The sequence below is a fragment of the Salmo trutta genome, chromosome 27 (genome assembly GCF_901001165.1).
Source record: "Salmo trutta chromosome 27, fSalTru1.1, whole genome shotgun sequence".
Classification (NCBI taxonomy): domain Eukaryota; kingdom Metazoa; phylum Chordata; class Actinopteri; order Salmoniformes; family Salmonidae; genus Salmo; species Salmo trutta.
Genome location: NC_042983.1, coordinates 17,120,125 through 17,132,362, shown reverse-complemented (window position 1 = coordinate 17,132,362; position 12,238 = coordinate 17,120,125). Strand labels below are relative to the sequence as shown.

The following is a 12,238-nucleotide window of genomic DNA, read 5'->3' as shown; positions in this document are numbered from 1 at the left end:
TGTACAAAGCGAGGTCAATACAGAAATGGTTTATTGGTGTGGAAGAACTTTACTGGCCTGCACAGAGCCCTGACCTCAACCCCATCAAACACCTTTGGGATGAATTAAAACGCTGACTGCGAGCCAGGCCTAATCACCCCAATATCAGTGCCTGACCTCATTAAGACTCTTGTTGCTGAATTGAAGCAAGTCCACCTAGCAATGTTACAACATCTAGTGGAAAGCCTTCCCAGAAGAGTGGAAGCTGTTATAGCAGCAAAGGAGGGACCAACTCCACATTAATGCCCATGATTTTGGAACGTGATGTTCGACGAACAGGTGTCCACATACTTTTGGTCATGTAGTGTAGTTTATAAGTCAGTGAAAAGGCTGTTAATTATTTATTCTAAGGTGGCTAAATCAGATATAAACATGGTCAACAAGTTAATCCAGACCTTATCCAGTGCATGGCTTCCATAACACGGCAGAGCCCCTACCTACCACATCTCTGCACGTCTGCCATCACAAGCACCAAAATGAAAAAGATTCTAAAGAGGAATATCCTGGATCACAAATGCTTTGACCTGAGGGAAGAAGAGTGTATGATTAGTGTATCTCTGCTTTTTTGGGCAAACAGCTATACATTTTACAAATCCTTCAGCACTTGCAATACATCAATCAACAAACCTATACAATGTTGGCTGGAGTGGTGTAAAGCTCGCCACCATTGGACTCTTGAGCAGTGGAAACGTGTTCTCTGGAGTGATGAATCACGCTTCACCATCTGGCAGTCGGACAGACAAATCTCAGTTTGGCGGATGCCAGGAGAATGCTACCCTCCCCTATGCATAGTGCCAACTGTAAAGTTTGGTGGAGGAGGAATAATGGTCTGGGGCTGTTTTTATTTTTTTTATTTGTTTACAATAACCATATAATAGATTAGAATATATGAACGCAATTGCATACGATATCCTACCTCCAGCTTTGCTTCTGCGAGACCATCCAGTTTCTTCAGATCTACATCCTAAACCGACACACAGTGAAGTAAGCTGGCAAAAATGAACAACCACATAATTTCCTTTGATTCCTGCGTGGCAAGTAGATTCGTGCAGAGCAGACGGTCTTACTCATTCGGATTCGTGCTGAGCAGACGGTCTTACTCATTCGGATTCGTGCAGAGCAGACGGTCTTACTTATTCGGATTCGTGCTGAGCAGACAGTCTTGCTCATTCGGATTCGTGCAGAGCAGACGGTCTTGCTCATTCGGATTCGTGCCGAGCAGCTGGTCTAGCTCATTCGGATTCGTGCTGAGCAGCCGGTCTTCCTCATTCGGATTCGTGCCAAGCAGACGGTCTTGCTCATTTGGTCTTGCAGCAGGTACTCTTGAAAAACAAAATGTGCTGCTCTAAGGTAATGTTCAACTACTGTCTTGTCCGGACCCTTTGCCACGCCAACAGCATTCCTGGGCCACATTCAGTTGCAAAATGTTTTTGAACGTTGCAGATAGAAATACCATGAATAGAGTTGCCGTGATTCCTTATTCTACATGTTGGAGTGGCATGTTTGTTCTACAGAGCATATTAACATTGCATTTGGAAAGTATTCAGACCCCTTGACTTTTTCCACATTTTGTTACATTACAGCCTTATTCTAAAAAGGATTAAACAGTTTTTTCCCCTCATCAATCTACACACAATACTCCATCATGACAAAGCAAAAACAGGTTTTTAGACATTTTTGCAAATGTATTTAAATAAAAAACAGAAATACCTTATTTACATAAGTATTCAGATCCTTTGCTATGAGACTCGAAATTGAGCTCAGGTGAATCCTGTTTCCATTGATCATCCTTGAGATGTTTCTACAACTTGATAAATTCAATCGATTGGACATCATTTGGAAAGACACACACCTGTCTATATAATGTCCCACAGTTGACAGTGCATGTCAGAGCAAAAACCAAGCCACGAGGTTGAAGGAATTTGTCGTAGAGCTCAGAGACAGGATTGTGTCGAGGCACAGATCTGGGGAAGGGTACCAAAAAATGTCTGCAGCATTGTAGGTCCCCAAGAACACAGTGGTCTCCATCATTCTTAAATCGAAGAAGTTTGGAAGTACAAAGACTCTTCCTGGAGCTGGCCGCCCGGCCAAACTGAGCAATTTGGGGAGAAGGGCCTTGGTCAGGGAGGTGAGCAAGAACCCGATGGTCACTCTGACAGAGCTCCAGAGTTCCTCTGTGGAGATGGGAGAACCTTCCAGAAGGACAACCATCTCTGCAGCACTCCGCCAATTAGGCCTTTGTGGTAGAGTGGCCAGACAGAAGCCACTCCTCAGTAAAAGGCACATGACAGCTCGCTTGAAGTTTGACAAAAGGCACCTAAAGGACTCTCAGAACATGAGAAACAAGATTCTCTGGTCTGATGAAACCAAGATTGAAGTCTTTGGCCTGAATGCCAAGCGTCACGTCTGGAGGAAACCTGGCACCATCCTTACGGTGTAGCATGGTGGTGGCAGCATCATGCTGTGGGGATGTTTTTCAGCGGCAGGGACTGGTAGACTAGTCAGGATCGAGGGAAAAATGGAGCAAAGTACAGAGAGATCCTTGATGAAAACCTGCTCCAGAGCGCTCAGGACCTGGGGCAAAGGTTCACCTTCTAACATGAAAACGACCCTAAGCACACAGCCAAGACAACGTAGGAGGGGCGTCGGGAAAAGTCTCTGAATGTCCTTGAGTGCCCTAGACAGAACCCAGAGTTGAAACCGATCGAACATCTCTGGAGTGACCTGAAAATAGCTGTGCGGCAACATTCCCCATCCAACCTGACAGAGCTTGAGAGGATCTCCAGAGAAGAATGGGAGAAACTCCCCAAATACAGGTGTGCCAAGCTCGTAGCGTCATACCCAAAAAGACTCAAGGCTGTTATCGCTGCTGTACTGAATAAAGGGTCTGAATACTTATGTAAATGTGATATTTCAGTTTTACATTTTTAATACATTTTCACACATTTCTAAAAACCTGTTTTTGCTTTGTCATTATGGGGTATTGTGTGTAGATTGATGAGGTAAAAAAAACAATTTAATCAATTTTAGAATAAGGCTGTAAAAATTGTAGCCTATAGCCGTTGCTCAATTCCTCATGTACATTTTACTACACCACCTTTATATTCAAGAGGAGAGGTCCACGGGACCAAGGTTTATTGTGAATAAGACACAGCAATAAATACAAGTCATAGATCCCACAGTCACACACACACACTCACTGGCTAGACTTACAGTGCATTCGGAAAGTATTCAGACCCCTTGACTTCCTCCACATTTTGTTTACGTTACAGCCTTATTCTAAAATTAATTAAATAAAAAAAATTCCCTCAGCAATCTACACACAATACCCCATAATGACAAAATGAAAAACAGGTTTTTTGAAATGTTTGCACATTTATTTAAAATAATAAACAGAAATACCTTATTTATGTAAGTATTCAGACCCTTTGATATGAGACTCAAAATTGAGCTCAGATGTGAGCTCAATGTTTCTACAACTTCATTGGAGTCCACCTGTGGTAAACTACATTGATTGGACATGATTTGGAAAGGCAAACACCTGTCTATATAAGGTCCCACAGTAGATAGTGCATATCAGAGCAAAAACCAAGACATGATGTCAAAGAAATTGTCCGTAGAGTTCCAAGACAGAATTTTGTCGAGGCACAGATCTGGGGAAGGGTACCAAAAAATGTCTGCAGCATTGAAGGTCCCCAAGAACACAGTGGCGCTCCACCAATCAGGCCTTTATGGTAGAGTGGCCAGACGGAAGCCACTCCTCAGTAAAATGCACATGACAGCCCGCTTGGAGTTTGCCAACAGGGACCGAAAGGACTCTCAGACCATGAGAAACAAGATTCTCTGGTCTGATGAAACCAAGATTGAACTCTTTGACCTGAATGCCAAGCGTCACAACTGGAGGAAAATTTATAAAAAACTGTTTTTGCTTTGTCATTATGGGGTATTGTGTTTAGATTAATGAGGGGGAAAAAACTATTTAATACATTTTAGAATAAGGCTGTAACCTAACAAAATGTGGAAAAAGTCAAGGGGTCTGAATACTTTCCGAATGTACTGTATACATGGACAACACACAAATCATTAGCAGCAGGGAGCAGGATGGGATAAATAAAGCATTATGCACACTCTTTAAGATGAACACACTCATGATTAAACACTCTTGATATGATAGCATGCTGATGCAATACTTTTGTGGATAACATACTTGTGGTAATTAGCATGCAGGCACCCACTTGAATACATCACACTGGGCACACACTGGTTGAATCAATGTTGTTTCCACTTAATTTTAACAAAATTATGTTGAACCAACGTGGAATAGATGTTGAATTGATTGTCTGTGCCCACTGGGATAGGACTCGCCTCTGCTCTCCAATCAAATAGCTTTCTCCGAAGAAAAGCCTGTAGGGCTCGCAAGGGAAATAGTGCCAGATTAAGACAAAAAATAAAAACAAACATATAACAAATCAAAATAAACTAGTGCACATGATAAGGCATCCCCACATCTTTTGCCATGATACCAGCTCTTTTGCCAGGGCTGACTAAACAAAATACCAAACCCTGCCTACCTGATGTAAGGGACACAAAGTAAACCTGATAGTAAGAGCAGCAGTGGCTTCTCTGAAGCTCTGAAAAATACAAACATAATTATACCCCAGCTCATTTACAAAATAGCAATACCAAAACTTTTATACTTTATTAAATACACAACATTATCAAATAGACTCAATTTACATTATAATGTTACAAGCAGTGCTGGTAGGCCATACTTTCCCAGCCTACACAACCAACAAAACGGTGGCAATACCACATCTTGCAGACAGTGTTGATCACGTCACTGAAACACAAATTATTGTTTTACATGATGGCTGTCATATACTTTAGCAAGCGGTAAAACATTCACAGAACCAGAAACCAAAGTTAGCTTACCCAAAGTTCGACAAACTTTCATAAACACGGTCAAAAGGTGTGAACAGGGAATGTGCACCCTTCGCTGTCCTCTGGGGTGGAACCAACACTCCCCTAATAAGTACGCTTTAGTTATATATGTAAATTGCTAAACTCATCTCATAGCAGCCGCTAGGTGCCACTGGCTACACTCATTTTACCAAACAAAAGTGGGTCAGACTGTTGAAATGACAGATTGTACCGTTGAAAAGACAGATTGTATCTTTAAACAGTAGCTAATTGGTGGGTAAACAAGTGAGAATAATAAAGTATACAGGTGCTATGCCCCATGGCCACATCGGGGATGGAACTGAGCCAGACTCATCCACAACAATAAATGGGGGAAGGTCATGAATTTTACAGAGGTTTTACACTGTCATTCAGGAAGTTGTACAGTAGGCCTTATGTGGTGGAAAGGAACCCTGGGATGTTGCCTTTGTAACTTAATGTTGCTGGTAATCACAGCTTCAGAACAAGGTTATTTGTGGGTTATAGCTCATTAAAAGTGATAATTTCATTAGTGTTGATGCTGACGTTAGGATTCTGTTTTTTAAAGGTTTATTAAACCTGGAGTCTATTTAGTGTCATTTCAGCTCAGAGATTCATAGCTATTTGTCATAGGATATACACGTGCTTATGCATACAGACAGTGGGTAAACCTATTCATAAATATGAATAATTAATCATTTTCAATTATGAATGCCTGTCTCCTTGTTGCATTGCAAATGATCTCTGCATTGTCACTAGAAAAGCAGAGCTTGTATTCTGTGACCATTATGGCCTAGGCCTACTCCACTATAATTTTACGTTATTGTCATTTTAATAGATGGTGGACATATGTTTAATCATAATACATTTTGCAATATTATAATGCTGTCGCTTTAAATGAGACGTTCTATTCCCTCATTATCAAGAGCTTGATGGTGTAGCTCTGGCCCGAGGTAATTCTTTATTGTGTAGTTCGTGGGAACTGAAGTGTAGCCTACTGCCTCTCCTAACTGAGAAACACTCAGAAACACAAGTAGTCCACACTCGGCCCATGTTTACATAATAGGCCACATGAGACATAACAAAACCTGCTCTAGTATCAATATGACATTTAAATATGGACACGTCGCGGGCGCGTATGGAGTCTTTGAATGGATGCACGTGTAGGATAGTAGGCGGCCTGCAGCCTAGGTATACAGACCCCTGAGCGGGGTATAGACTAGCCCTTGGACACGGATAGGACTGAATGTAATACATTGTAAATAAGAGGTATCAAGGCACATTTATTATATTGTTAATAAAAATAAAATAAAAATATTGTAAAGATGCGCAAAGACGCACGTTCCACCTTGCCAAATTGCACGACATTGAGCAACCTTCACGGTTCCATTCCTGTAAAGAGCCAGTTCACAAATCTAACCGCTGTGGGGCGGTAAAGCTCCACAATCGCTACTGTAGGCTGTCTGAGTAGCTACTCATCATCAACAGAGCAACGCGTAGTCGTAGTGGACGTTCGCGTACGGAACCGGCCGAAAGAGTGTTCACGTTCACAATTTAAAGGGCAAAGGCTACCAAACAGTCCAAGAAATAACGGTTTAATCGACGCAGTACTTGCATTCGGCGTGTAACGGTTGTTTTATCATTCAGACTATAAACTGATAAGCGCAACGGGTGAATATGGACGTACGCCTGGTTTGTTTATGAAATGTAGCCTATCTTTTTCTCGTGAGCGTGGATTTGGAACCTTGCAAAAGTTCACTTGGTAGCTCACCTGCTCTCTATCGCCAGTGTGGAACGCGCTGTGATGCCGAGGGTTTCATTTGAAGAACGTCAGGCAGGTCTGATATTATAACAGTATTGTAACGTGGAAGGCTATTTAAACCTCATCCTCTGACAAGGCGTAAATACAGTAATAGCTCAGACCTATTCATCCTCAGGAGAGGTTGCGCCGAACAAGCATCAGGCTATACTGTAAATTAACTAACCAATCCTTCATTCGGAGCGTTTATCTCGTCGCCTGTCATCCTTTCATCTGTGATATTGACTGAACAGGTAATTTAGTTCTGTAACTGTGTTATAGTAAAGACACATCATTGCATGCTGCCGCCAATCCTAGACATGTACATTTTAGTCATTTAGCAGACGCTGTTATCCAGAGTGACTTACAGTAGGGAGTGTATATGTTTTCATATTTGTTCGTATTATATTATTTCTGATGATTTCATGTATTTAATCTGGTGTCCTCTGACTCACTGTAACATCCAGAGTTATTACCTAACATAAACACGACCACTACAAGCTGTACAGTAAAAATAAAATCTAGCCCACTTGATGGTAGGGTACTCGGGGGTAACTGCCCCCCCCCCCCCCCCCCCCACACACACACATTTAATTCACATAAAGACCACAAGATGTCACCAAATTATTTTCCCAACACTTTCCCTGGTTGCCACTATTCTTGCTGAACAAAACATTTCCTCTATATCATCACAACATTTGGAGATATTTCAACAAAACTATTTTGTGGTAAGTTGATCAAACTTTTTGAAAATTGTGTTTTTACATTTTTTATATATAAGTAGGAAAGCCTTAAGATATATAGTCCACTTGTTTAAACAGAAAAATAAAGATACTTTTTGAGTAAAGTAGTAATATGTTGGATGAGTGTGTTGGGGGCAACTCGCCCCCCCCCCCCCCCCCCCCCCCAGGGGCTAGTTACCCCTTTATGGTTATGAATGTGCGTCTACCTGTCATTTAGACAATGACTAGCCCAGTTTGCACTAGTTTATGCTAACTTGCTAGCTAGCCAGCTAGCTAGTTAGCATAAGCTGCTAGGAGGGCTAGCTAGCAACCTTACTACCAGATTGTTTATGTAAAACACATAAAAAGATAACATAACTTAATTGCGTTGTAAATGTTTCCACTAGTGACTGATAGCTTTACAGTTAATGTTACTTTGTAGCCTTTAGCTATTTTACACAGCATTTATGTTATATAGCTACATCTTTAAGGGAGAGCTATTCAATTGGCATCTCTCCCCCTGTTTTCAGTCACATGTGGGGACTGGATTAGGTGTGAGCAGTGCAGGAGGTGGGCTCGTGAGTTGTTCTCCAATTTTACTGGGCATAGTTTTATTTGTGACGTATCTACAAATTAGAAACGTGCAATAGCAGAGCATAAGAGAGTTGCCACATCAATGTTACACTGAATTAATTACTTAAGTTATTGTTATTAAATGTTTTATTCCAATGTTATTTAGTGTTATCAGTTATATTCCATTCCAATATTATATTCCAATGAATACCTTTTTTAATTAAAAACAACTGTAGAAAAACTTTTGCTCTTGAATGTCATTTTAAAGACTGCTGGGATTCAATCTCGATTTATTCAAATAATATTTAGTGCAGTTGTACATAATGGATTGTATAGAAAAGAAACAACAAAGAAAGAACAAAGAAACTGTATGTGCAGGTGAGTTAAAAAGAGGATCTTTACATCAAATCTCCTCATAGTGCGGATAATAATGGTGACATACGCAACCCCGTTTCCCCCCCAAATTATATTAAAATAATTAAAATAAGACAACCAGACTTAGCTTTTAAGTATTACTTACTAAAGAATTTCTAAATAAAACGGATTAAATTATATTAACACACTTGTGTGAAACCCTTAATCTTCTACCCATGGGGGGTGTCACAACCTGGCTTTTAGATGGTGACAAGCAAGGGAGTCTACACGTTGGCAGTTAAGGAGTAACAAAAATATTTATTTAAATAACTAACAAAGTGTAAAACTACAAAGGAAAACTAACCTGTGAAGTGTGAAAGTAGGCATGTGAGGGGTGTAATGGAGATGCATGGATGAAGGTAAAATGTGTGTAAGTGTTGAAGGGTGCACCTAATCCAAAAACATAATCAACCAGATCACAAAACAAAATGGTGCTTGTGGAGAGAGAGAGCCAGGACTGGGCACCAGCAACTTTTATCTCCTAGATCCCAAACCCAGGTTCAACTTGTCACCTTAACGACCCAATCAGCTCCACCTGTCCCCAATCTACAAATAAAAGCACAAAAACACAGTGAAGGAGGCAGGGAGAGCGTAACAGGGGGTACTTACAAGTACAGTTACCCTGGTACTTAAAAAAAACTCCCCTTGTCTAAAAACAACATTTCATGAAATAACTAAAAAAGTGTCAAATGTAGCCATTTATTTCCCTTTATAGTTTATTTGCTTAAGCATGACCTTACATCACATAGCAATTTTTTTCTCCAAATGTTGCTTTTTTGTGTCAGCAATTAGACATTGTTTTTTTGGAGGGGGCTAGTTACCTCCTGGTACCCTAACATGCAAGGAATAATGTAAACAAACATTGACAGTGTTCTTCTTTACATTATCAGTTTCAGTTGTCTTACTCAGAAGAGTGGTACAAATCATATTATGCTAATATGAATTTTATGTCCAATTAATTTCTCCTATGTATAATCAGTTTGCAATAGGCACTCTACTATAGGCTATCATTATATAACCCATATGCCACTGTCGGAAATCATGGTATCTATCCCTACTCTGCTTCTCTTTCATGCTACTTTTTGCCTCTGATTGAGTTACACAGCTTCAGGAAGTGGAGCAGGAGGTTGGGGTTAAGATACAGGAATCGGACCACCGAGCCCATTATGGGAAGATAAACATTCAGCAAGGAGTCTGGATAGTGATTGTATAATAAAAACCTCCTAGGGCATTGTTATGTCTAGTGGGGGAAAAACCCTTTGTGCAACTAGACTAATGTTCCCTCATGCATCCGTGTTTGTACACATTTGCACTAATTAACATGGTCTAACTCTTGATTGAAATAGCCACAACACCCATATACTGGTCATGATTTATAATCATGTTGTTTAAACACACAGATGTCCTCTCTCTGTTGTTATCTACCTGACACATACACAAACATGCTCTGAGATAAGATCTGAGACTGAAACACCAAATTAAACCGACCTTCAATTTTTCTCTCACAATGCCCTTGAAATAGGAGCAGAAATAGGCCACACAAGCGACTGGCCTCATTCAGTCATTGGTTGATTGGATTCCTGAAGAAATCCATTTATACATCTCTTCAGTCAGTCACTTAATTTAGAACATAAGGACCAATGGTTGTTGCACACAATTCAACTTGCCAAGAGATCTGTGTTAGGCTAAAGTACATGAGACTGAAGTCAAGATATCACCTCAGAATGGCTTATTTCATTCAGTTAGCTTTCTTTTTCTACTTTTCCTTGGGGTCATTTCAACCATATAACTTGCTGTAGCTTGTTTTCTTCTTTTTTTCTCTCTCTGACTGGTAGAAAAGCATTACAACCCCGGTTACTGTTATTTTATTAGCGTGACCTATGCCCTCTGGCCTGATGGACTGGTGAACTCACAGTGCTGGCCTTTTTCCCTTTTTCACATTTTATGGATTTTTTCAAAGGATTTACAGATTGATATTGTTTCCTGCTGACATTCAATTATATTTAATGCCAAAAGTACATACATAATACATTCACTATAGTTTGAAGAAGTAATTAACCCATTTATATGTACATGACATATTGCTACACGTGTTATAAGAACAGGATGTTTTTATATCATAACATCCCAAACACAACTTCCAAAGGCATCTGCAATTCAAATAATGTATAGATACAGTGAGGGAAAAAAGTATTTGATCCCCTGCTGATTTTGTACATTTGCCCACTGACAAAGAAATGATCAGTCTATAATTTTAATGGTAGGTTTATTTGAACAGTGAGAGACAGAATAACAACAAAAAAATCCAAAAAAACGCATGTAAAAAATGTTATAAATTGATTTGCATTTTAATGAGGGAAATAAGTATTTGACCCCCTCTCAATCAGAAAGATTTCTGGTTCCCAGGTGTCTTTTAAAATTAAAATTATAGACTGATTATTTCTTTGTCAGTGGGCAAATGTACAAAATCAGCAGGGGATCAAATACTTTTTTCCCTCACTGTAGTATTGTGTTTCCAGTTTATCAATATGCTTATTGTACTGTATCTAATGGCTCCCAGACATTCACACCCCTAGTGTCTCATCATCAGCCTGTTAGACTCCTCGACTGGGTTACTGCAGCTCCTGCCAATAGCTCTGTCCTACAGGCCTCTCATGGTCTCATTCTGCTGCTCACAGACTGAACAACCCTTAGCAGATAGGGATTCACTTTTTTGTTGTTAATGTGCAGCTATACGCCTCCGTTTGCCTAAAGAGAGAGAGATAAAGTATTTGAGTATGTGTCCTAATTTCTGTTCAAGACAAGACCCAAAATATTTTGTGCCTATCCAATCCTGCTCCTGTAACCACAGGCCCACCAGTTAAATTGTAGTTTCCAGATTATGAAGTCACCCCCCTTCACTCTCATCCACTATCACAAACCCCAAACCCCAAATCATGTTGTGTTGTTACATCCTCTGGCAAGGCCTTTTGAAGGGAATTCATATTTTTAATTTTAAAAGATAGCAGCAGGGCAAGAAGGAACTCTTGGGTATTTAATTGACTTCCCTTTAAGATTGCAAAAGCCTTTGATTCCACGCACATGCAGACATTAGTCGTCCAGATCCTGTCTAATGTTCCAGTCATCCAAGCACAACTTCCTTGTGTTCTGCCTCTACTGATTCTCCTTAATGACTGGAGCCCTTTATTTTATATTTTGACACTATCGGTACAATTTGTTGGATTCCATCAGGTGACTGGCATCGAACATGGTGCCTCTGCATAAAGACCAAATCCTATTACCCAGACATGACTTGTCCTTCACAGTTAACATCATGAGCAGTCTTCTACTACTCTGTCCAGCCAAAGTATACCAGCTTCTCAAAGCCTACTGAGGATCGTTTCCTCCATTTCTCGGTTATAAAATACCTACTCACTTTCATTTTCAGACAGTCATGTTGAGAGTTTTCAAGACTGCATGCAGTTGTTCTAGTTAGACTAGTTAAGTGAGACAAGAGGTACAGCCTGGGGTCTTGCAACAAAGGCGGATACATTTACAACATTATAGAATATCTCTGGTTCAGCCTTCTGAGTGGCGCAGTGGTCTAAGGCACTGCATCGCAGTGCTAGCTGTGCCACTAGAGATCCTGGTCTGAGTCCAGGCTCTGTCGCAGCCGGCCGTGACCAGGAGACCCATGGGGCGGCACACAATTGGCCCAGCACCGTCTGAGTTAGGGGAGCATTTGGCCGGCTAGAATGTCCTTGTCTCACAGCGC

General features: G+C 40.6%; 1 protein-coding gene across 2 annotated transcripts in view; it reads left to right on the top strand.

Moving 5' to 3' along the window:
* The first annotated feature begins 6,476 nt into the window (after positions 1-6,476).
* Positions 6,477-12,238, top strand: part of LOC115164460 (phosphatidylinositol 4,5-bisphosphate 5-phosphatase A-like) — a 45,605-nt gene continuing 39,843 nt past the window's right edge. The window contains exon 1 of one of the 2 annotated variants that reach the window (XM_029716975.1): positions 6,477-7,029. The gene's annotated coding sequence lies outside the window, so the exon portion shown is untranslated. Of the gene's footprint in view, positions 7,030-7,482; positions 7,504-12,238 lie in introns of those variants that run through there. The other variant, XM_029716976.1, reaches the window with a different exon arrangement.